Source organism: Chrysemys picta, chromosome 2 (genome assembly GCF_011386835.1).
Source record: "Chrysemys picta bellii isolate R12L10 chromosome 2, ASM1138683v2, whole genome shotgun sequence".
Taxonomy (NCBI): domain Eukaryota; kingdom Metazoa; phylum Chordata; order Testudines; family Emydidae; genus Chrysemys; species Chrysemys picta.
In genome coordinates, this window is record NC_088792.1 from 18,081,756 (window position 1) to 18,108,015 (window position 26,260).

Here is a 26,260-nt window from a genome sequence, read left to right on the forward strand (position 1 = left end):
AGATCTTTTCTAATTTTGATTTCTAATTTCCTGACACAGGGAAGATCACATGATCCACTAATGAGCTACTCTGGAGTATATTAAAACAATTGGTCTGGGCAGATTATAATTATCAGGGATCTTGGGAACTGAATAATAAGTCTCTTAAAGACCTGAAGTGGATGACTGTCATAACTATAAAGGGAAGGGTAACAGCCCTCCTGTGTACAATACTATAAAATCTCTCCTGGCCAGAGACTCCAAAATCCTTTTACCTGTAAAGGGTTAAGAAGCTCAGGTAACTTGGCTGACACCTGACCCAAAGGACCAATAAGGGGACAAGATACTTTCAAATCTTGGTGGGGGGAAGGCTTTTGTTTGTGCTCTTTGTTTGGGGGAGTTCGCTCTTGGGACTAAGAGGGACCAGACATCAATCCAGGCTCTCCAAATCTTTCTGAACAAGTCTCTCATATTTCAAACTTGTAAGTAAACAGCCAGGCAAGGCGTGTTAGTTTTTATCTTTGTTTTCTCAACTTGTAAATGTATCTTTTACTAGGGTGTTTACCTCTGTTTGCTGTAACTTTGAACCTAAGGCTAGAGGGGGGGTCCTCTGGACTCTTTAAGTTTGATTACTCTGTAAAGTTATTTCCCATCCTGATTTTACAGAGATGATTTTTACCTTTTTCTTTAATTAAAAGCCTTCTTTTTAAGAACCTGATTGATTTCTCCTTGTTTTTAAGATCCAAGGGGTTTGGATCTGTATTCATCACGGAATTGGTGAAGAGTCTCTCAAGGCTACCCAGGGAAGGGAATTAGCACTTTGGGAGTGGTGGCAGCGGACCAGATCTAAGCTGGTAGTTAAGCTTAGAAGTTTCATGCAGGCCCCCACATTTGTACCCTAAAGTTCAGAGTGGGGAAGCAGCCTTGACAATGACACTAATAAAAACAACAATTTATCAATACTATTAATAAAATGATAATCCAGGAACCATGGAAGTTTTTTTGTGATGTGAGCTAAAAGAGCTATTAACAGTTAATTAAACATCTGAAATTAAGAAGTAGGGAAGAACTGGTCAGATTAGAAAAAAATGTAGAAATAATGATTCAAAAGAAAGTTGTCAGAATATGAGCTGAGTATGCTTTTACTTAACAGAATCTAACATACACCTGGCATCCTCCGGCAAAATTAGTATGAATGGGAGAGCCAAACTGACTCATTAACCATTATGAAACGGGGATTATGAAAGAAGGCACCAGCCTGACTGATGAAGATGCTGACTTTGTGAATAACTTGTGTAACAGCACATGTCTGGGTTGCTTTAATCGTGGATCCTACCACAAATTTGTGTTCTCCACCCCTAATCCTTCCGGGGACTGTCACTCCAGTTCCTGCTACTGCTGCTTCTGATTATGCAAGAGAGTCAGTCTCTCTTGCCACTCTGCTTCTTCCTTTCCAGATGCAGCTCTTGTGACTACTTCTCATAATGCATCCATCACCACAGCATCTGAGCACCGTGTCATATCTGTTCTGCTGATCAGTCAGCAGTAATAGCTGTGTTGGCTCATCCACCTTCAGCTCTGGTTACCTCTGATACATCTGCCTTGTAGACATGACTTTGGTGTGTTTGTGTTGCTTCCAATCATGGAGCATGGTCTGCTTCTTGACAAGGACTTTGACCATCTTCTGAGCTCAAAAAGCCCCACTGTTTCTGGGTATAGATTGTAACCCATTAGCCGTCCACTTTACCTGAGGACTTTTAAACAAGTGCTGCTGAGCTGGTCCTTAAGTCCTGTAACATTAATTCCTCTCAGGCTCAACTAGCAGAAATGGATCATTTCTGAATTCTCTGGAATTCATATCTGTAGATGTGACCATCTCTAGCTTGAAACTGCAAAGAAAGATTTTCTTTTTTTTTTTAAATTTCATGCACCTACTGGTAAAATAAGATTTTGATATGGAATCTCTGGAAACAGAACAAATATACTAAGGAGGTGGAAACTTTATAATTTGACTTGATTAAAAAAATTAAAATGGAGTAACATCATGGAAAGATAGGGAAGTGTCTGGTTACTGTAGGTGGCTCTTATTTTTCTTTGGCTGGTCTGTAAAAAGCAAAGTTCTCTTCTGAACTCAGGCTCCCCAAATCATATTAGGAACTAATTATGTGATGGCACATGTCTGTTTCCCAGCATGCATGGCAGAAGGAGATTAATTTTCCATGCTGAATAAATAGCCCATTGCACCCCAGAAAAGTTGTGTCCTAAAGGGTTGGCAATATTACCCCTTTAAAACAAAGCTCAGATGATCCACTGGTGGGCATATCCCTTCTTTACCAAAAAAAAAAAAAAAAAAAAAATTCTACTCTGTTCTGACAACTCTGCACCTTGTCAAGAAACTCTGAAGCCACCCTATCAAGAGCAGTTTTTGGTTCCAAGAAATTATTTCCCTGTGCTCGCCTTCCACAACCTCAGCTAAGAGGTGTATAAGTTAAAATGATTTTCTTGTCTCCTCTCACTTCAAACAAGTTGACTCATCATAATAGAGCGGCAGGAGCTCAGGCTCCTTCTCTCCCTGCCCCTCTGCAGGGAGAGGGCAGGTCATAACGGGGGGAGAGAGGGAACACCTGACCCACTGCTGTCTCTTCTCCTGGGAAGAGGGGGTGCTCTTGCAACTAAGCCCCTCGATTGTGATTTGGAGACTTGTGCTCAGTTCTAGGGTGACTAGACAGCAAATGTGAAAAATTGGGACGGGTGGGGGGGGTAATAGGAGCCTATATAAGAAAAAGACCCAAAAAGCAGGACCGTCCCTATAAAATCGGGACATCTGCAGTTCCCAGCTCTGTCGCACCTTCCTGTGCCAGATCAGGTAAATCACGTGGTCTCGCTGTGTGCCTCAGTTCCCCCATCTGTAACATGGGGCTCATCCTTGAGATTCCTCCTCCTCCTTGTTGACGTCACTAGGCATCACCCTAGGTAACTCGGGAGGGTGGAAGGCCACTAAGTGTCAATGAAGCCTTCCTGCACTAGGCCTAAGTGAACCAAACTCTATCCTTCCATGTTTAAACTCTAATCAACCTCAAAAGCCAGGTGCAATTGGAATATGTAAGCAACCAGTTATCTGTGTGCAACCCCCTGCTCAAGCAGTAATAATGAGGCCTGCATGTTTCTGGCTGCAGGGAAAAGGACAAGATAACGGTTTAAAGAAGTTACTAACAAGCTAGGCTTATAGCTGCCAAAAATGACTTAACTATTACCAGGGATGGGAGGGGTAGAGGGAGGAATGGGGGGGAGAAAGGGAGGGCTAGAGGGGAAAGGGGAGGGTGAGGTTTAACTGCAAAATGTATAAAAGAAGAAAAACTGTTCCTGTTAATGTGCTTGATCTGAGACGTGCCTGTCTCCTTGCACCGCTTTGGGATCCCAAATAAACTTTGTTTGCTTCTCCACCTGGTGTGTTTATTAACGCGAAGCACACCGGGCAACGAACCCGCTGTTGCTTTGCCTCGGGCACTCTGTGCTGGCAACAGTTTTGGCGCCCAACGTGGGGCTCGAGGCTAAAATTTAGCCTTGCCCGGACCCCTCTCGGAGGTCGACAGATTGCGGCGACGACCGACGCCCAGCGCGCACCGGTGACTTTACCGGGGGCCTCGGCGGAGACGTGGTTTGGTCGACCCCGGAGGGCACAACGGTGCAACGCGCTCGAGTAGTGGAGAAGCAGCTGCGGGCGACGGTGGGAAACCGGTCCCATGGATAGGGCGACGGTGCAGAACCGGACCCTTGGATAAGGTAGGAAAAGTCCAGTGGGGACTTTATCTGTCTTGACCTGGGGACGCCCAGTGTCTACCTGTTATGACCTGGGGACGCCCAGTGTCTACCTGTTATGACCTGGGGACGCCCAGTGTCTCCCTATGGGGCAGGGACAGAGTATGGCAGGCAGGGTAAGGTGTACACCCTTGGAATGCATTCTGGTGAACTGGAAAGTGTTTGGATCGGATCCGTTGGTTAAAAGTAAACTGAAAAGGTTCTGTACAGTAGACTGGCCTCAATATCAGCTAGAGGACCAGGAAAGGTGGCCACCGGAAGGATCACTTAATTATAATACAATCCTTCAATTACTTCTGTTTTGTCAGCAAACGGGTAAATGGAATGAACATATGTATGTACAGTTGTTTATGTTGCTAAGAGATAGGTTAGATATTTTGCAAAAGTGTAATTTGACTCCGACCGGTTCGGTAGTAGCTACTGTTAGTCCCCAGAACCCCCCCACAGCTGTAATGGCAGGTCCGGTGTCCCCTTCGGCTATCACACCCCCACCATATAAAGACAAGGTGTCTCAGGTCCCAGAGATTGCCCCCTCAGTGGAATTTTATCCGTTGATCACTGAGACCGTGGTGTCCAGACATGGCTCAGATAGGAATCAGGCCACTACTATGCAGGTTTACACCCATGTGCCTTTTAACCCGGTGGACCTAGCAGCCTTTAAGGCACAGGCAGGGGAATTCTCTACGAACCCAAGCAAGTCTATCTCGGTCTTTGAAGGGTGCCTGGCTAGCTGTAAGCCTGACTGGGATGATTGTAATGTCCTTATGCGAACCCTGCTGTCTGAGGTGGAGCGTAATCAGGTTGTGTCTAAAGAAAAGGAAAAGAGGCAGGCGAAAATGATGGTCACAGCAGTACAGGCCGGTGGCAGGGGAAAATTCCAGGAAGGTGGAAGGGGCCGGGGAATGAAAGGACATGGGCGTGGGCGCCCTGGCTCAAAGGAAAGGTGTCTGGGTCGCAACCAGTGTGCCATATGCCGGAAGGAGGGACATTGGAAAAATGAGTGCCCCGAAAGGGAAGGTACCCCTATGATGGCAGCGAAGGATCAAGAATAGGGGTGTCAGGGGAGACGGACTATCCTGCCCCTGGAACCCCGAGTAAAAATGCAGGTGGGAGATTCGGACATAGACTTCTTAATAGACTCTGGAGCTGCACGAACTGCCGTAAACCAACCCCTGCAGCTGCCTGTGTCAAAGTCCCTCACTGTGGTGGGTGCCACAGGGAAAGGAACCAAATGCCCAGTATATGCCCCAGCGGAATGTGCTTTGGGAAACAGAACTCTATCTCACAAACTGGTTTACCTCCCTAATTGTCCAACACTTCTACTGGGACGGGACCTGCTTTGTCGCTTAGGTGCCACCCTGCATTTCACCCAAGATGAAATAACCCTCACCTTACCCCAAGAGAATACCTGGATAATGACCCTTGCAACTGAGCCCTCAGCCATGCAAGCCACAGAGTGGAGCCAGTGGGATGACAAAAGGAGGGTTAAAAAGCAGCTTTGCTGGACAGTGTTGGCCCAGGAATTTAAAAATTCCCCCACCCTTTTCGGCCAGGCCCTGGCCAGAAACTTGGAGAAGTGGGACAATGAGGACAGGGTCCTCCTCCTGCAATATGTGGATGACTTGTTAATTGCTGCTGTGGGTCTCATCCCTTGCCTTAAAGCCACTGTGAGCCTCCTGAACTTTGTTGGACTCCTCAAAAGTGGGTGTGCTCGTCCTGGTTTGTTGCTCCAAAGCTCTGTATAGAAGTTATTTTACTGAAAGGGTGTATAATGGCAATGTGTATGTGTTCATTGTTGGAAAAAGGTGTATAAGTGAAGAGTGGAAGTTTCCTTTGTAAGTTAAAAGAAGCCAAGAAGGAGAGAAGGAAAAAGAACAAAACGAGTTAACTGAGGGAAAAAATATAGCTAGCAAGCTCAGTCCAAAGATAAGATGCTGGCACCATCCAAGGACACTGCCCAGAGCTAAGACTTGGCCGACAGCCAAGAAAAGGGGGGGCCTGAATGGGCCCAAGCAACTATGAGATCTGCAAAACACTGTCAGGCATTAATGAAATGTGTTAGGTTTCTTTTCTCACAAATAAAAGAAGTGCTACCCAAAGACCCTAGCAGCCCTGCCATTCATTAAAATAAGGAGACTAAGTCTACGTAAAGTCCATCAACGAAAAACTTCTTTGGCTCCACACTGGAAAGGCCCTTTCCAAGTCCTGTTAACCACCAACACCGCTGTAAAGTACCAAGGACTGCCCACCTAAACCCAGGCTTCTCACTGTAAAAAGACCCCTCCACCTCGGGAGGACTCTCCAACTAATAATAAGCCTATTTAAAGACAGGGTGATGTGCTAGTAACCTCTCCCCTGTATGATGCTAAACCACACTGTTTCAGGAAAAGAGAAGAAGGAACACTTGCTTCATTGAAACCACAAAGTCCAGGAATTCCTGACTACAAAAGACATTAAGAACTGACCCTGGTGAAGAAACAAAGAATTATATGCTGGCAGGGAGGCTCTTACACCCCTGGCCTCCCAGGTACAGGCTGAATGTCTAGTCTGCCAAAAGAACAACCCTCGACCAGGAGTGTCAGTGCCACCAGCCACTCTGGAACCTACTCCAGGCCTGGGGCTGGTTTGGCAAATAGACTTTACTAAGTTCCCCCTGACCCAAGGATTCAAATACCTTTTCGTTTTGGTGGCTCGATTCAGCGAATGGCCTGATGCCTTACCCCTTGTTTTGCTCCACATGCGCTCTCTCCCAAAGGGCAGGTTAGGGCTCAGTCCCTTCGAGATTATGTTTGGAAGGGCATGGCCAATGAACGGTACACCGGTTCTGGCAGGGGAGTGGGAAATGGGGTGTGGCTTTTTATCTCAGTACATGTGCTCTCTGTCTGCTGTTCTCTGTTCTCTCCACAGGTATACCAGAGATTTGCAGCCTCTCCTGCTGGATGCCCCTGTCCACTCCTTGCAGCCAGGCGATTCCATTCTCGTTCGGACCTGGAAGGACAAGCCTCTCCAAGAGAAGTGGAAGGGACCCCACACCGTCCTGCTGGTCTCCCACACAGCAGCAAAGGTCAAGGGACACAAGAACTGGATTCATCACTCCCGTCTGAAGGCAGTGCCCGCTCCTGAATGGTGGACCGTCCAGCCTACGGAAAAAGACTACCCGCGACGACCTGGGACTTAAACTGTTATTCAAAAGACAATAAGGCCTGCTGGAAATGCCCTGTGGTCTCTTTGGACAGTCGCAGCGCACTCCCCGTGAAAAGCGTTGGTTGTGTTTACTCTCACAGGGCCAGCCTAACCTGGTGGCCTGGTCCTTTTATTTTTAATCTGCCTACTATTGGTAATTGATATTTTGTGGGTATTTGGGGAATTGTAATTGTTAGGCCCTAGGGTCACCTGCCCAGCATGAGTTCAGGTCCAGGGTCTGCCACAGTGGTACTCTTTGCCATAGGGACACTCCTTTCGTTACCTCCCGTTTCCCCCCAGGCACATGTGGGATGGAAAGGGATCCCTACTAACTTGGAAACAAACACATATGAGTCCTTGAAGGTTTGCTTTGCCCAAGAATTTAACCTCTCTAACTGCTAAGTATGCCACCTCCCAAATCCCGCACCACGCAGCTGGGTTACCCTGGAGGGTGGTCCCCCAAAATTGGTCAGATATCTGCTGGGGATGGTTCAGTAGGGAAAGAAATACCTCGGGTACCCCCTTGTCACAAAACTGTACCATTAAATCCCAGTATGCATTAAGGGGCAGCCCCTGCTGCCCCAGGCAGCGTAAATCTTTGTATGCCACCTCAGAGCCCATTAAGGAAGAAGCTTATGTCCCAGAAAACTCACAGGACATTAACAAGCATGTCATGTCGGCCGAACAGGCTTTCGAGCCGTGAAAGGCCCAGGAAAGGAAACCTACGGTTTTCAATTCCCTTTGAAGTTGGTTGCCCAACCTAGGAGGACTGGGGGGTGGCCTTGTGCGTCTCCTCCTTACCGGTGTGGTATTGTGCCTGGTCACTCTCCTCCTAATTGCTTGTTTTAAAATGCTCCTCCATAAGCTTTGTGCCCCCCGTTCCTCAAAAATCCCGGCATACCCTCTCATTAAAAACCCCAGCTTCATAGCACTTAATCATAGCTTGTCCACAGAATATGAGAAAACTCAGCCAAAGGCTTGTTGAGTATTCTCAAAGGAGGGAGTTGTTGACGTCACTAGGCATCACCCTAGGTAACTCGGGAGGGTGGAAGGCCACTAAGTGTCAATGAAGCCTTCCTGCACTAGGCCTAAGTGAACCAAACTCTATCCTTCCATGTTTAAACTCTAATCAACCTCAAAAGCCAGGTGCAATTGGAATATGTAAGCAACCAGTTATCTGTGTGCAACCCCCTGCTCAAGCAGTAATAATGAGGCCTGCATGTTTCTGGCTGCAGGGAGAAGGACAAGATAACGGTTTAAAGAAGTTACTAACAAGCTAGGCTTATAGCTGCCAAAAATGACTTAACTATTACCAGGAATGGGAGGGGTAGAGGGAGGAATGGGGGGGAGAAAGGGAGGGCTAGAGGGGAAAGGGAGGGCTAGAGGGGAAAGGGGAGGGTGAGGTTTAACTGCAAAATGTATAAAAGAAGAAAAACTGTTCCTGTTAATGTGCTTGATCTGAGACGTGCCTGTCTCCTTGCACCGCTTTGGGATCCCAAATAAACTTTGTTTGCTTCTCCACCTGGTGTGTTTATTAACGCGAAGCACACCGGGCAACGAACCCGCTGTTGCTTTGCCTCGGGCACTCTGTGCTGGCAACATCCTCCTGTGTCTGTGCAGCCCCTAGCACATGGGGCACCTCTCTGGGGTGGGCACTGAACCCCCAGACAGTGGCTGTGCCTTGTCACACCCTGCTCTCCCCTAGGGGAATCTCTCATCCCCCGCTGCCTCCCCAAGCCCAGGGAGAATGGGGGAGTGCGCCCCAAGGCGCATAACCGCGCCCGCGCCCCCTCCCGCCCCCAGCGGCCTTGCCTCTCGTGTCATGGCCGGCGGCCAGCACAGGCGCGTCACGTGACGGGGCTGGGCGGAGGGGCGGTCACGTGGCGCAGGCGCCGCCGCAGCGCGTCGCGAGCCCGGTGCAGTCTGTCCGCGCCGCTTACGGGCAGCATCAGCCGCCGGGGCCGGGCGCACGAGAGATGCCGCCGTCCGAGTGCCGCAAGCCGGCGGGCCCGGGCTGCCGGAGCGGGGGTGAGTGCGGGCGAGCGCGGGGCTGGAGCCCCTGGCCAGAAGCGGGGGCGGCGCCGTCCGGAGCTGCCAGCCTGGCGGGGAGGCGCAGGCAGCCGGGCTCGCCCCGTGGAGCCAGCGGGCCAGCCCCTGGATCCCCCCTTCCCCCGAGCACGGGCGGTGGCCGCGCACCCGCTCTGCTCATGCTAGGTGGTCAGGGGAGCCCCCCCGGGCTCAGAAACTCCTCCCTGGGCAGCCCGGCCGGGGCCGGGAGTCCGGCTGCCTGCAGATTCAGGAAGACGAGGCTGGGGGATGGGTCGCGGGCATTTCACACGCAGCGGCGGGTGGGTTTGGAGCCATCCGAACTTGTCACTTGTCACAATGGAAACAGGGTCTGCAGGAACCGACGGGGTGTTTCTCTTCCTCTCCCCTTGGAAGGGCTCCTACCAACCACTGGCGAGAGGATTTCTCAAGGTCAGCTGCCCATTAGACCTGAACATCAGTGTCAGAGGAAAACTGGGTGTGATGTGAGGCAGTTCTCTCATTGCGAGGGACAGATGAGAAGCATGGAATAGAGAAGGTGCAATATGCCGGCTCAGTGCATGTACCTTCCCAATGAACAAATGGGTTTGTGGCTCTACTCTGCCTCCCCTTCGAAATTGGAAGTCCAGAGTGCTGAACTGGGTGAGCTTTAGGGTGTAAATTTAAATAATATTGTTATATTTGGTAAAAACTTTCCTAAGAAGACAACCCCTAGGCTAGCTTGAGTTTTACCAGATGGGATGGATGACAGCATGACCTTTTTCTTACCTGTACATACACCTCGGTGAGCAACAGGCATCAACTAGACTCTCTGTAGGTAGGGTAGGGTGGAAATTGTATAACTATAAGTCTTTAAAACTAGTTCTCTGTATGTTTATAGTCCTACTCTGCTGCCACCAGTGCCTGCGTGGATTCCCTTGCAAGGAGGAGCCAGGCATTCTCTTCCTTCCTACTTCTCAAAAAACCCCACTGTATCTAAACCTGCTATAACTTCCTAGCCAGGGAGTTTATTCTTAATCTCTTCTCTATGCGTTTTCTGTGGCTTCCATTGTATGGTGCTCAGCACTGAAATGTCTCTCCCCCCTTCACAAATAAGTGGTTATTTTACATGGCTGGGGTCCAGCCCTTCAACTGGGCATCTTGCAAATTATTTTTAGTTCATAAAGAGGAAGATAGCTCAAATGCCAGAAGTGATTTGAGCTAACAATCCCTATGTGGTCTAGTGCAGATCCTTAGTCTGTGTTTGCAAGGTGGAAAGACTTCCCTCCACAAACTTGCTGTTGACAGAACAACCAAACGCTCTCCGCTGTTACTTTCTGGGCAGCACAGTGGGGTTGGCCTGCTGTGCATCTGGCTCTGGAAGCACAGACTGCATTTAGAGGCTACTGTTCCAAATAGCCTTCTTTTTTCAGCTTCTGCCTAGGTGGCTAAACCTCCCCAAAAACAGTACCATTGCCTTTGATAGCATCTCTATAAATGGCATCCTGAACTTGACATTATCCGCTATAGTACTGTACAGAGAACAGCTCCCATTGTTCCATAAATAATTGTACATGATTTTGCTCTTTTAGTTCTCTATAAACAATCTGTGCTTTGTCCACTTTCCCTTGTGGTCAGGGTGTTGATTGCTGGGTCACAGTTGTGGTATCATGTTAAAAGATTTCATTAATAATGTAATTATGCAGATCACAGGCTCAATAGCCCTCTTCTAGTCTAGTATTTGCTATTACACTTGCACTTCTGGAAAGTTAATTTTAGTTTAGCATCAAATCACTGGAATCTTTTGCTTATTCCGAAATATTAAATATATCACTTGCATGGACTGCTTCTGAATATGATCTACTCTAGAGGTTCTCTAACTTTTTCTTAACGTGGACCACATCTTAATAGAGATGCACTCACCTCCCTTTTAGTCCTGATAGTGCAGCCAATTTCCCTCTGATTTGTGATCACATAACCTCCCTTTGGTCACTACAGCAACTATTGATCTAGAAAACTAATATTAGGAAAATAACGTGTTTGTTGTCTGCTGAAATTCAGATGTTGGAAAGTAGTCAGCTCATTGCAGACTGCAGTTTGGAATTCTCTGCTCCCATCAGCCTGCATAAGTGAAATAGCCAACAAGTGGGTTAGATTTCCTAGACCTTATAGTACAAAAGCGTCAAAGTCCTGAGGGGTTTTAATAATCAACCATTTGGCCTCTCCAAGTGTAATTGATTTAGAAGAACTGCATTCCTTCTTCCTAGCCCTCTCAGCTGCAGATTTAAGCTCTTGCAGAGTTCATGAACTCTTCAGCAGCAGGGGAGGGAAAGAAACCAAGACTACATCTCTAATAAGCTCTTCATCTGTCTCTCTCAGATGAGGAAGCTGGGTAGCAGGCTATGAGGTGTGTGTACACAGTATCTGGGAATCCTGACTGAAAACTCCAGAGGCTGTTGCCTGGCTCCATTATCTAAAAGTTTTGAGTTGTCTCTGCAAAGACAGTTCTCTTGTACATAGGAATAAAAGTCCAAAGAATTCTTGATCAGGTGTGTTGTGTCAGCGGTTATAAAGTTCATGTAAAATAGTGACCTTGGTAACAAATTTCATATTGATGTAAAATTAGAGTAGATGAAATGTCAAGCTACTCAAAGGAGACAACATGGTGGGGTGGAAATGGAAAGGTGGGTTACTAGTACTTAAGAAATTTGTCTGATCGTACTGTGCAGTAGAGCAGCAAAGATTGTATTAGAGTGCATACCTAGTGGCGTTTAAAGATAAAGGAACATTCTAACCGGAGCGTATGCAAACAAGCTGATTAACACATAGGGAATAAGAAACTTAGAAGTTATTAAGCAATATGTTGTGATGGAAAATGCAGAGCCCTCTGTGGAAGAGGGATAGGTACTACATGGGTGAAAAGGACTTAAAGGGAACCGTTTTTCATTTTATCAGTCTGAATGCTAAGGTAATGCAACTAAAGATTGCGAAGTCTAAGCAACTGGTAGGGCTGAGTCTAGCAATGTAATGATTGTATTGATTAATGAAGGAAATATGAAGAGGAAGCCAGGAGCTGAAGAAGCAAAATCAAGTGCGGAAAGGTATTGCTAATGGATGGACAGGTTACTGAGTTTACCATCTGTCCAGAACACACTAGAGAATAACATCTCCTGCCTGTTTGTATAACATGAGGTTGTCAAGTAGCATTAAACTAATCAACTTGAGTAAGAATAAATATCACGCCATGATCCTTGAGAAATGCGGCGTTGAAACCATTTTTGCATGCTGTATGAGGACACGTTTGTAGGTATATTTTTGCAAGTACAATTATAAACACCTGTTTTACTTCCTCAATCAATTTTTATTGATGTGGTGAAGCTAATTTAAGAGCTGTATATAGCTGTATTCACTTGAAGTTCATCTTCTGTTAAAGGACTTTGGAGATGGATAAAGACAAACTGCATTTAAACAAAAATCAGTAAGATCGTCCTCTAAGCACATGGTGAGTGCTTGGAGAAAAAGTGCAGCTGCTGCTGCAACTTTTTATCTGGACAAAGCCCTGTTAGCAGAGAACTTGGTTCAATAGCTGACATTTAGTAACATGTAAAAAATGTGGGTGGCTCTCTCGGTGCAATAGTTCAAGGACTGAGTAAATGCTGCTTGCTATAATGTGTTAGCATGCTGTTTCTCTTGACTATCAGTGTAAATTGTGTAACTATTTTTCTTAATACTTCACTTGTAAATTATGTACAAACTATTCCACTACAACAAAATAAAGCTCACTTTTAGAAAATCTGTGTACTTGCAATATAAGTGTAGTACTGACTTCAAGTACATTTACAAAGATACAAGTTTTATTCCCCTATAACAGAGGTGGGCAAACTACGGCCTGCGGGACCGTTCTCCCCGGCCCCTGAGCTCCTGGCCTGGGAGGCTAGATCCCGGCCCCTCCCCTGCAGCCTCAGCTCACGGCGCCACCGGCGCAATGCTCTAGGCCGCGGGGCGGCGCAGCTGCAGAGCTGCAGCCTGAACCGGTGCTCTGTGCTGCGCGTTGCATGGCTGGCTCCAGCCGGGCGGCATGGCTGCCTGTCATGGTGCAGCCGCGCCGCCAGCCACCGGTGCTCCAGGCAGCGCGGTAAGGGGGCAGGAGAGTTCGGGGGGTGGTCAAGGGCTGGGGGTGTGGATAGGGGTTGGGGCAGACAGAGGGTGGGGAACAGGGGGGTTGAATGGGGGCAGGGATTCGGGGGGGCAGTCAGGAAGGAGGGGGGTGTTGGATGGGGCGGTGGGGGGCAGTTAGGGGCAGCGGGTCCAGGGATGGTCAGGGAGAAGGGGTGGTTGGATAGGGCAGAGTTCTTGGGTGGGGGGAGGAGGGGTTGTTTGGGGTGGCGGGGGCAGTTGGGGGTGGGGGATCCGGGAGCGGTCAGGTAACAGGGAGCGGGGGTGGATGGGGCAGGAGTCCGGGGTGGCTGTCAGGGAACGGGGGTGTTGGATGGGGCAGGAGTCCTGGGGGGCCATCAGGGGCGAGAAGCGGGGGGGGGAGGGGTTGGATAGGGGGCGGGGGCACAGCCTCCCCTAACCGGCCCTCCATACAATTTCTGAAACCCAATGCGGCCCTCAGGCCAAAAAGTTTGCCCGCCCCTGCCCTATAACCTGACTCATAAAGACTTGGAGGTGTAATAAACATGCAGCTTAATACACTGCCTAATATGTGCCTGAACTGCAGTATTGATTTAAATGTTTGCATAAGAATAGTCTCATGCACTGTACCTCAGTTCCCTCCTATGTGACAGGTTGCTTGCCTGGGTTAAGGATTTTTGCAGTGGTGCAGCTTCTCCAATATAAGCCTTCAGTCTGGATGTACTGCTTTGGTGTGATTGACCCTGGTTTGAAACTGGAATAAGGTGCACTGTTATGAGTCCTGTTTTCCACCACTGGAGAGTATCTACATTCAGGGTTTGTGGTGGTATAAGTATGCTGGCTTAAAAACAATCCCAAATGGAGGCAAGCTACGGTTCTCTCTGCTTGTCCTCTTTATTACATACAATAGAATGATATATCCATAACACCTGCGCGAACATACCAAGCATTGTGTATCTTGCACAACACATCTACATCACTGTAAGTACGTTAAAATCAAGGCTTGAAAAACAATTAAACACCCTGAGACTGATAAGGAATGAGGGTGGGGCCCCTACTCCCAAGATCTAGGTGCTCAACCTTGGAGGACAGGGGTGGAAAACTCTTCCTATTTTGTATTGGTAGAGATGTTTGAGATCAAAGCTTAACCTGTTTGTGTGCTGGGCTGGATTGTCTTCTACTTTAAAACTAAGGGCTTGGCTACACTTGTGAGTTACAGTGCATTAAAGGAGCCCCGGGCACACTAGCTCACCACCCGTCCACACTGGTACTCCACCTTGGCGAGTAGAATAATGTTTGATGCGCCCTCGCTGGAGCGCCCCAGCGTCAGTGTGAACGAGGTGTTGCATTACTGCGCTCTGATCAGCCTCCGGAAACATCCCATAATCCCCTTAAGTCAAGTGGCCACTCTTGTCATTGTTTGGATATGCCCTTTGAAAGCTCCATTTGACAGCTGGCATACTGATCTGCTGCGAGACAAAGAAACCATTACTGTGGAATGCTGTGTGTGAGAGAGAGGCGGGGTGAGGGAGGGGGAGGTCTGCTGCTGTCTGAACTTACAAGACAGCATGCTGACATGCTCTCAGCCCCCCAAAAACCCACTCTCTTTCCCCCCACAGAGACACAACACACTCCCTGTCACACTCCACCCCTCCCCATTTGAAAAGCACGTTGCAGCCACTTGCATGCTAGGATAGCTACCACAATGCACGGCTCTGTGGCCGTTGCAAGAGCTGCTAATGTGGCCATGCCAGTGCGCTGTCAGTGTGGACAGACTACAGCGCTTTCTCTACTGCGCTCTACGAAGGCTGGTTTAACTCAGTGCTCTACATCTGCAAGTGTAGCCATGCCCTAAGACGGTGTCTATTTGAGAAGCTGAACTGGTGTAATAAAGTTGATTTAAAATTGATTTATTTAATCAGTACAAAACACTTAAATGTGCTTGAGTCAACTTAGCTTACGTCAGTTAATTGGTGTAAGTGAAACAGGTTTAAGTGAGACTGAATTGATGTAAGTTAAAATGGTTTAAGTGCATTTACATGGAGGTTTTCCATGGTTGAACTAGAACAATCTGTAAACTTGACTTTGTTAAATCAGTGTAGATTTTCTTGTACAGATGAGGCCTAAATCAGATATTGCTTAAACCTAAAAGGTGACTAATTACTAGAAACAATACCTCCTTCTCAAAAGTGTAAAACTCAGTCTGTATGGCAAAAACTAATGATACTTACATTTGAAGTTAAAGAATAGAGAAAAATCCTCTCCTCAGTATTTGCTTGTGGCTAGCTTGCCAACTGCTAAAGCCTAATTGTGTCCAGTTCTTATGGGCTCTCCCACTGTCCTGCTGGGTAACCAAACCTTCTGGCTTATTTGTCAATGAACTTGCTTTCTGTGGTGTTGCCTACAGTAGACGGGGTTTGCTGGTATAGCTGTGAGCAAACCCTTATAGTGGGGATGCAGTTTGTACTAATGAGTTCTTTTGTTCGCTGAACAAAATAAAGCCATACTGGTAAAAACAGTTGTTTGCTTTTAAACTGCATCTACACTAGGTATTTTGTCTGCATAGCTGTGTGTATTAAGGGTGTGATTTCCTCCCATCCACCTGGAAAACTATGCTGGGAAAACCTTTAAGTATAGATCTGGTGTGTGTTACCAAAGATTGCATTTGATGCAGTCCTGGAATGGATTTTCATTAACATTACAGGAACAGACCCATCCTTTTTGAGGGTGTTTTGTAGGCACAGTTCTGGGACAGTATATCACTAATTTCAGATACACAGTTTGTAGTTTTTTGTATAGAGATAGGGAGTTGTCTCAATTTATCACAGAGCTCAATTGTCGCCATCATTGTCTACCCCCAGTCTTTGGACCTGATTTCCTACTCTTTTCTTTGGCAATACTCTAACTCTTTATTTCAAAAGAACTTTTGTCTGATTCAGGATTTCACAATCATACCCCTTCCATCCCCCATTCCTTCTCTTCCCTGGACTAATGATTGTAAGTATTTGTCCACAATGGAACAGTCATTGGGCCAGAGAGAGAATAACTCTTTCTGGTCCAGTCATTGGTGAACTGACCTACGAGGTAGGGGACCCTGAATCCAGTCCCCCTATTTCAACCACTGTTTCATTATTTATTCAGAGCACAACAGCTTCAACAGGAGAGACTGTGGAAGCCCCACATCAAAATATCCCATAGCCCAGTGGTTAGAGCAACCTCCTGAAGGTGGGAGAGATACCCCTCTCTGTCTGAGGATAAAGAGGAACAGGGAACTGAATCTTGGTCTCCACATCCCAGGTGAGTGTTCTAACCACTGGGCTAATAGTTATAAGAAGGGTGGTGACACTGCTGCCACCACCACATGCTCCTTCTCTGGCTGGATTTTGAATAGAACTCCATCTGGTAGGTGTCCTTTGAGCATGCCTCCTGGGTCAGGTCCCGCACACACCATAGGTGGCCGAATGCCTTTCTTTCCCTGATTTGTGAATTGCTCCGGGACCATGGGCATCAGGTTTGTATAACTTTTGGTGGTGTCCAGAACAGGTCCCAACCCCAGCCCACCTTGCTCCGCTCCGCCCTGACAGCTCCCGGCGTCGCTCAGGGGAGGAGGGGAAAGAGGCAGGGCGGGGACTTGGGGGAAGGAGTGGAGTGGGGGTGGGGCATAGGCGGAGCAGGGGTGGGAAGAAGCAGGATGGAGCAGAGCAGAATGGGGCGGGCTGGGGCCGGATCACTCACTGCTGCCAGCACCAGGCCACCCTACTAACTTTCCAGGCCACCCTGGACCCCGCATCTCGCCAAAGCACGGGGCCCCCCAAAGCGCGGGGCCCGAGGCAGTTGCCCCAACTCTTCCTATGGACGGGATGGTTCTGAAAATATAAGCCCAAACATTGGTGGAGCCGGGCCCACCTTCCTGAATATTGGTGGAGCACGGGCACCATGGGCCCATATAACTCTCCGCCTATGTCCGGGACTTAGGCAGGAGATAAGAGTGAAGCATCAGTGTACATGCCCAGAGGCAGAGACATAGATACCTAAGGAAATTTTACTCTGAAAATTTAGATGCCAAGTGAGTTTAGGCACCTACAGGGTTCCGTGGATGGTTTGTGGATACAGTGGAGACAAAACTGGGACTTAGGTGCCTAAACCTGAGGTTAAGGCACTTGCATCTGGGGTTTAGATGCTTGCATACCTTGTGGATTCCCACCTTGCTGATCTTCCCCTAAATGACTTGCTTAAGGTCACATAGGAAGTCTGGGGCAGAGAAGGAAATTGGACCTGGTTCTCCCACAGTTCAAGCTAGTGCTCGAACATGGAGCTGAAGTGTAAGTCAGGCTATATTCCAGTATTCCTCTACACATAGTGGTGATTTCTGTAGGCATTATTGAGAAAGTGGGTGTGGTTCAAGAGAGTCTTCTGTAAATAGAAAAAAGGGGTATAGTCTTAATTCAACCAATATTTTTAGTTTCAACACAGAGAAGGAAAGTTTTTTATGTTAAAAAGCGAAAGCCACATGTTCCAACTGTTCCCTGTGGCTCTAATACGAAGAGTATCCTCTTCAGTTCTGTGCTGAACCTCTGAAATCAATGGGATCACAGAGATGCAGCTCGGCTCCATGTCCATAAAGTAAAACATTTGTTTGAACTGTTTCTTAAGCTTGTTTTTTGAATGGTTTATGGCTCTTGTTCTAGGTATTTTAGTAACAAACAATATACCCAAAACAATTAAATTGAAACTGGAATATAGTCATGACAATTGTCTGATCAGGAGGTACTACAATAATACAAAATATAATAAGCAGGAAAAACAGAACTGGAGTTGGGAGAGAGATACAGCAAGCAAGTATAAAATGGCTACTCTATGTCTGTAGCTCCTTTGCCAAATTAAAGAGCCAGTCCCTGGAGAGACATGTGGGGAGAGAAGTTCTTATAAAAAGACAATGCCAAAGTGGAGCAAGGTTAATAGGAATTAGGTAGTTACCAATGAAGGTGCTATTGTAGGAGGGGGATGCTCCTATGTACCACTGTATCAGAATACACCTCTACCCTGATATAACGCGACCCGATATTCATAGATTCATAGATTCTAGGACTGGAAGGGACCTCGAGAGGTCATCGAGTCCAGTCCCCTGCCCGCATGGCAGGACCAAATACTGTCTAGACCATCCCTGATAGACATTTATCTAACCTACTCATAAATATCTCCAGAGATGGAGATTCCACAACCTCCCTAGGCAATTTATTCCAGTGTTTAACCACCCTGACAGTTAGGAACTTTTTCCTAATGTCCAACCTAGACCTCCCTTGCTGCAGTTTAAACCCATTGCTTCTTGTTCTATCCTTAGAGGCTAAGGTGAACAAGCTTTCTCCCTCCTCCTTATGACACCCTTTTAAATACCTGAAAACTGCTATCATGTCCCCTCTCAGTCGTCTCTTTTCCAAACTAAACAAACCCAATTCTTTCAGCCTTCCTTCATAGGTCATGTTCTCAAGACCTTTAATCATTCTTGTTGCTCTTCTCTGGACCCTTTCCAATTTCTCCACATCTTTTTTTAAAATGCGGTGCCCAGAACTGGACACAATACTCCAGCTGAGGCCTAACCAGAGCAGAGTAGAGCGGAAGAATGACTTCTCGTGTCTTGCTCACAACACACCTGTTAATACATCCCAGAATCATGTTTGCTTTTTTTGCAACAGCATCACACTGTTGACTCATATTTAGCTTGTGGTCCACTATAACCCCTAGATCCCTTTCTGCCGTACTCCTTCCTAGACAGTCTCTTCCCATTCTGTATGTGTGAAACTGATTTTTTCTTCCTAAGTGGAGCACTTTGCATTTGTCTTTGTTAAACTTCATCCTGTTTACCTCAGCCCATTTCTCCAATTTGTCCAGATCATTTTGAATTATGACCCTGTCCTCCAAAGCAGTTGCAATCCCTTCCAGTTTGGTATCATCCGCAAACTTAATAAGCGTACTTTCTATGCCAATATCTAAGTCGTTGATGAAGATATTGAACAGAGCCGGTCCCAAAACAGACCCCTGCGGTACCCCACTCGTTATGCCTTTCCAGCAGGATTGGGAACCATTAATAACAACTCTCTGAGTACGGTTATCCAGCCAGTTATGCACCCACCTTATAGTAGCCCCATCTAAATTGTATTTGCCTAGTTTATCGATAAGAATATCATGCGAGACTGTATCAAATGCCTTACTAAAGTCTAGGTATACCACATCCACAGCTTCACCCTTATCCACAAGGCTCGTTATCCTATCAAAGAAAGCTATCAGATTGGTTTGACATGATTTGTTCTTCACAAATCCATGCTGGCTGTTCCCTATCACCTTACCACCTTCCAAGTGTTTGCAGATGATTTCCTTAATTACTTGCTCCATTATCTTCCCTGGCACAGAAGTTAAACTAACTGGTCTGTAGTTTCCTGGGTTGTTTTTATTTCCCTTTTTATAGATGGGCACTATAACACAAATTCGGATATAATGCGGTAAAGCAGCGCTCCGGGGGTGGGGTGGGAGGGCGGGGCTGCGCACTCCGGCAGATCAAAGCAAGTTTGATATAACGTGGTTTCACCTATAATGCGGTAAGATTTTTTGGCTCCCGAGGACAGCGTTATATAGGGGTAGAGGTGTATTGTGTTCAGATCATGGTTTAGCATGTGCATTGGGCCAAATTCATACCTGGTATAAGCAGGTCCTTTTCCAGTGGAGTTGCACTTGCTCATGAAAAGTCTGAACTTGAACCACTGCCTGGACTGTCCAAGCTCGGAGCGGTCTGTCAGCTTTCTCAGAGGCCTTTCAAAACAGATCAATAAAACATGCATGTACTTCCAGGTTGACCAAATTCAGTCAAGGAGGCAGACTGCACAGCCGTGTTGTACTGAAATCAGTGGGTGAAGTTTGGGCAGAGGTTCTGTATGCAGCCTTAATTCTGGCATTCCTGACAGATGACCGCTTAACTTTGCCAACTTAACACTTCTAATGTACATAGTTGTTTGGGATCTCCCAGATATTAAAATGAAAAAAGAAAACACCTAAAAAAATTTAACTCTTCGTGACTGGTTGAGCTTCTGCTGGCTTGCAAAAAATAGGCCAACAGCACGTCCTTTCCATGATCAAAACTATTAAGAAAGATTGTCAGGTCTCTTTAGGAGGTCTGCTTATAAGGTACATCAGAGAAGCCCTCCTTTACCTTTGATCCTTACAGATCTTTTTATCAGCCCATACACACTTTACATGTGTTTTCCCCTACACAACAAGACTCTACTCCTGCAAACAATTCCACATAAATGGACCCCTCTGCCCTCATTAAGCTCATTGCAGGATTGGAACTTTAATTGGAACTTTAACTTTAACTTTAATGTTTGCATGGTACCTGAGCAAAATGTATTGTGTGCGCTCAGTATTTAATGGCTTAGAACGCATTGGCCCACTCAAAAGTATTTCTGCTCAGTGAGTTCTGTTTTGCTGCCAGATTTCAGTGCTTATCCTCCAACTCTTTTGGCAGGAGGACTGTTCAAAAGAAGTCTCAATATTTTTATTGTTTATAATGGGAAAATGTATTTTCTACGTTCCTTACGGTAGAGGGGGAAAAAAGAGCGAAACCATATTTGCTCAACTAAAAAAGATCCACTTCAAGCAGAAGACAAGCCCCAGAAGTGAAAGATGAATAAAATTACAGTTTGAAAACTGAGGAGCAAAGGGGTGGTTAGAATGGAAACTCTTATACCATCTTAACTATTGTGGTTCCTCCCACTCCAACCATAATGTACAGTGTATAGAGACTGTGGAGATGGATGCCTTAGTAATGATATGCATAGCTAGTATTTACACCTCTGTAGTAATCAGCACTGCAAGGTCTTGTGATTGCTTACTGCCAAACATACAGCTCATACATCAGTTAAAAAAAATAAATCCAACTGCTCTCTGGGGCAGGATATGCAGCCAAATCAGAAATAGTTTTGCTGCATTTGTTTCCTAAGATTTCATCCAATTTAGCCTGTTACAGAGACACTTGTATTTGTTGCCACAGTTCTCAGTTAGAATTTATGAGCTGCACTCAGTAGGAAAGTGTTAAGTTTTAGGCTCAGTGTTTTATTGTTCACTGAGAATGAAGACACCAACTGGATTTGACCGTAACTGCAGCAAACATATTTTCACCACGTAACCTTGCATTGCTTCTCTTGTGCGGGCTCTGCTGGGGAAAAGGTGAGACTCATTTGTTCAATTCATTATGCAGAATGTGTGTCTTAAAATTATCCTACTGTTTTATATGTATCTAGTTTTCTTTTGTGGCTGTATCTGCAGGCTTTGAAAGTGTAATTTGCAAAGGAACAGCTAGGTAGATTTTAAATAGAAGTGTATTGGGCAGCTTGTTCCCATGTGGTTGACCTTGCCGTCTCTTCTGTGTGTTGAATCAAAGGGTAGTATTGAGAGTGTTTTTAATCTTACAGTACTTACAGCTGTGTATGAAGGAGGGGGAGAGAGGCAGTCACAGAACACCTATCATGACCTATATTGCTTGTATTACTAAATCCCTACACCTTTCTTGGGAGCTAGCGCATGAACTTCATGGCTTGTCCCAGAGCTGGCTCTGCTGTTGAAAAGAGAATGCCCTTATTGATAGGAAGAGAAATATCTATTAGCATCGGAAAGGAAGAGGAAATCATCAGGACAGCATGAATGGCATGCAGTGTGTTTATGCTCTGGATGGCTTGAAGTACCTGCCAGTGGAGTAATTCTGTGGCATGGAATTGTTAGAAAGAGGGGTAGGTAAGAGCAGCCCATGGATATAGGGTTCTGGGTATGTTGGTACACAGTAACATTCTAGGATTGAAGGAGGACTGTGCAGCACAACTATATATATCCAACGAGTGAGCACCACTTTATTTGCTCAGTGTGACCATTTTAGGATTTTTATAAGCTGATATTTCCAAATTCCAATACGTAAGTGTTTGTATTCTCTAATCATGAACTGGGCTATTATGTTAATCTGCTTGACACAAGGTTGCACCACTGATTATACCTAAAATGAGACTAGGCTGTTCTGTTACATAGCTTATTAACATGAGACCCTGGGTCTTATGAGATTTATTTTCCTTCCAAACTCTTATAGCTGCTTTTTGCATCTAAATTCTAGTGGCTTGGACCTGTGCTAACATGATGGGACCATGGAGTATGTAGTATCTCATCAGAGAGGAGGGATATTTATGGGTGTTCTTTCCCAGTAAGAAAACGGCAGCATTTTGTTGGCAAAGATGTGGGACGCTTTGAGGAGAGAGATATGAAAATTTGAATTCTTCATTATAGAAGAACTTTGACATTAAAAACTGGAAGTAGATGGAGAAAAACATTTCAGAAAAATATAGTTTGACAGTAACTTGTTTACCCTGTTGTGAAAGTCCATCTAATTCAAGCTTTATTATTACCACAACTATTTAATGAAGCTTTTGGATTTCCTCAAATTCAACATGACATTCCTGGGACAACATTGCAGTATATAGTGTATGAAATCAAAGATAGCTGTAGTGCATAGAAAGGTATCTTGAGGTTTGTTTCAAGTCCAAAGTGTAAAACATTGTAGGTTCTTTCTAAGTGAACCATTTACAGTGGTAGAACAGCTTGGGAAAATGCCAAATAGTTTAAGCAGGTGAATGTTTATGGTATTATTCGTGCAACACATTTCATTTAGGGTTTTTAAGTTTTGTGTACATTGTCTTAGTGGGATTTAGCCAGTTATTTTTAGTGGAAGGATAGTTTTGTGGTAACAGCATTAGATTGAGAGTTGGGGAATCTGGGTTCTGTTCCTGGCTCTCCCAGAGATTTGCGTGACCTTAGGCAAGACAACCTGGGTTTTTAGAGGTTCTCAGCATCTGCAGCCCCCATTGACTTCAAGAAGGATAGCTCTTCAGAGGGAGTTACAGGTGCTCAGCATGTCTAAAAATCAGGCAACAAATCTCTCTCTGCCTATTTCTCTATCTGTAAAGGAGGGTAAATATCTGTTGTGATGCTAAATTGATTGATACCTGTAGAGTGCTTTGAGAGCATCTGATTGAAAAAAAGATGGAGAGTATTATTAACAATGATGCGTATAATCTACTTCAGTGTTGGAAGATGGGTATCAGCAGCTGTCATTGGCTTCAATGGGAGCTTCAGGTGCTCAGCACCTCTGCAAATAAGGTAATAAGTTATTTTCCAGGCCTTTCAGATCTGCTTTTTCTAGACATATATCATCTAAATGAGGGGTGGGCAAACTTTTTGGCCTGAGGGCCACATCTGGGTATGGAAATTGTATGGCGGGCCATGAATGGTCACAAAATTTGGGGTTGAGGTGTGGGAGGGGGTGAGGGCTCCGGCTGGGGGTGCAGGCTCTGGGGTGGGGCCAGAAATGAGGAGATCAGGATGTGGGAAGGGGGTCCGGGCAGGGGATTGGGATGCGGGTGGGGGAGTGAGGGCTCTGGCTGGGAGTGTGGGCTCTAGGATGCAGGAGGGTGGGACCGAGGGGTTCAGAGGGAGGGAGTGGGATCAGGGTTGGGGTGTGGGAGGGGGTCAGGGGTGCAAGCTCCAGGCGGCGCTTACCTCAAGCGGCTCCTGGTAGCAGCGGCATGTCCCCCCTCTGACTCCTATGCGGTGGCGCAGCTAGGTGGCTCTGTGCGCTGCCCCATCCACAGCTGCCGCCCCTGCAGCTCCCATTGGCCCTGTTTGCTGGCCAGGAGCAATGTGGATCAAGTCCCTGACCCTGCTCCCTGGCAGGAGTTTGAGGGCCAGATTAAAACATCTGAAGGGCCGAATGCAGCCCCTGGGCCATAGTTTGCCCACCCCTGATCTAAATGAAGAGGAGTTGTGTTCACATACTGAATGGCAGGCTTTGGGGCACTCTTGTTGTGTGGAAGTGGGTGTCTTTATCCTTAGAGTGATTTTAGAGTCCTCTTCTAACCATTCACAGCTGATTATTAGCTCCTGCACATGTTGGACATTGAATGATTTCCAGCTCAGTTCCCCCAGCTGTGAATTGGGAACAATGATACTTGCTGTGTAAAGCACTTTGAAATGCCCCGATGAAAAGCACGCCGTAAGAGTTATTGCATACCTACTGCATGTCACAATATAGCCAACTAATTCACAATGTACAGTAGTCTGCCTTCTCTTCTATAATGGCAGTAATTAAACTGCAGGAGGCCCTACATTTGACAAATGTAAAAAAAGCCTCCTCAGTAAGTCATATTGGTGAATGGATGTCGTTTTGTACTGTTAACGAACCAGTGGAAATTGATTATTAAGGAGTTCAGGTTGGGTTGGTTCTTGATTACCAGTTTCTTGTGCTCTAGAATTTTAAGCTTTCATTTAAAAATGTGTGTCTAGCCTTTGTGCTGCAAAGAAAACCTTCGGAATCTGAACTCAATATAAACTGGAGTCTGCAGGCAACCTGAAACAATAGCTCTCAGAGGTATGAACGACTTTTCATCTTACTGTATTAACTCTGAAGCCTCGTGAAGGTAATTTATATTGTCAACACTGCTAACGACATCCTATTAAAGCATGGAGAAGAGAGCCCTCATCATAAAATACACAATCTGCTGTGAGTGACATCTTCATTTTGGTGTCATGAGTGAATTGAGGGAGTAGCATTATTTCCCCCCATGTATGACTCCTGTTCAATATGCTGTTAACACTGTTTGGTTGAAAAATTCGGAGAGATGATAAAATTGGGGAGGGTGGAAATAGGGAAAAACTTCTTTTTTGAAAGTATTTGCTACCACCTAAGCACCAACATTAGGAGCTAGGAAATTACTAACAAATTTAGAATATAAAAACCAAGAAGATAAAGTGACATTTCTATAGGGTTCTGGCTAAAACTTTTAAAAGAACAGTAGTTCTCAAACTTTTGTACTGGTGACCCCTTTCACGTAGCGAGCCTCTGAGTGTGACCAGCCTTATAAATTAAAAACACTTAAAAAATATATTTAACACCATTATAAATGCTGGATGCAAAGTGGGGTTTGGTGTGGAGGCTGACAGCTTGTGACCCTCCATGTAATAACCTTGTGACCCCCTGAGGGGTCCCGACCTCCAGTTTGAGAACTCCTGCTATAGAAGAACTAGCGGAGATGTCACATTGCTCCCACACAAAACTACAGTAATACTGTCTTGGCAACTTTTTGCTAATTTACTATTAACAGCTGAGGATACACAAAGATCTGTCTTGTTTCTTCACTTAAAACAGATACAGTACACAGGCAACTTTACAGGAGAATTGGTGGTGATGGTGGTTTCTAAGGAGAGCTCTGTTTGGAGAACCTGAAAGTTGTGTTAGAATTTTTTTTTCAAATAATTCTAACTTCTGTTTCAACAATGTGAGGTCAAGTTGACCTCTAACAGAACCTCAGGACACAGTGATTAAACATTAAGTGATGAAGGATGTTTACTAAGTGTTTGAGGCTAATCCAAATGAATGTTGGCATTTAAGCAATGACTAGTTAAAGATCACCTAACCGTCCCTTACTGTAAGCCAAAATACAGTATTGTGAAATGCAGTCTCTTTATTTATAGTGTTTTGCTAAAAAGATTAAAGGCTAATGCGTCAATTCAGCATTACCTTAAGCTGCATCAGTTACTTGCTGTGGGGAATGGCAAATGCTCAGCCTTTTGGTTGCACGTGAATTATCATTGTCTCAGGCTAATTATTAAATCTATTTAATGTTTTGCTGATTGATTCAGCTCTCATGCCGAGTAGTGGGCAAGTTAGTGGGGTCTTTGTACACAGCAACGAGAGAGGGAAATTTTTAAAAAACAGTATTTGATTGTAAATGCTCAAAATAGTGCTCTAAACTACTTTTAGCTTCCCCCCAATGGCTAGATTTCAAGGAGCCTAGTCAATCTTAAATCTGTGGCATGGTTTCCCTACTTGCAAAATTGATAGAGACAGCCTTTTAGTATGTGTTTGTACAGTGCTTAGCACACTGTGGTCCTGGTCTGTGACTGGGGTACCTAGACCAGGGGTTCTCACAACAGATTTTTTGGTGGCCTCAGTGTGGCCCCCAACTCTTGCTGGTGGCCGTGCTGCCAATTTTTCCTAAAATCCTTAATTAACTTTAGGAAAAACAAATAA

General features: G+C 45.8%; 1 protein-coding gene and 1 long non-coding RNA gene across 12 annotated transcripts in view; both read left to right on the top strand.

Annotated features, from left to right (window-relative positions):
* The first annotated feature begins 3,349 nt into the window (after window positions 1-3,349).
* LOC135981911 (uncharacterized) lies at window positions 3,350-8,500 on the top strand. Its single transcript, XR_010599102.1, has 2 exons — window positions 3,350-3,762; window positions 6,706-8,500. It is a non-coding gene; the product is annotated as an uncharacterized LOC135981911 (long non-coding RNA).
* Window positions 8,501-8,869: 369 nt separating this feature from the next.
* The window catches only part of GALNT11 (polypeptide N-acetylgalactosaminyltransferase 11), an 80,940-nt gene continuing 63,549 nt past the window's right edge, over window positions 8,870-26,260 (top strand). For 4 of the 11 annotated variants that reach the window (XR_010599097.1, XR_010599100.1, XM_005297173.4 and 1 more), the window contains exon 1: window positions 8,870-9,009. The gene's annotated coding sequence lies outside the window, so the exon portion shown is untranslated. Of the gene's footprint in view, window positions 9,010-9,486; window positions 9,670-16,284; window positions 16,441-21,174; window positions 21,361-26,260 lie in introns of those variants that run through there. The other 7 variants (XR_010599101.1, XM_065586763.1, XM_065586765.1 and 4 more) reach the window with 7 other exon arrangements.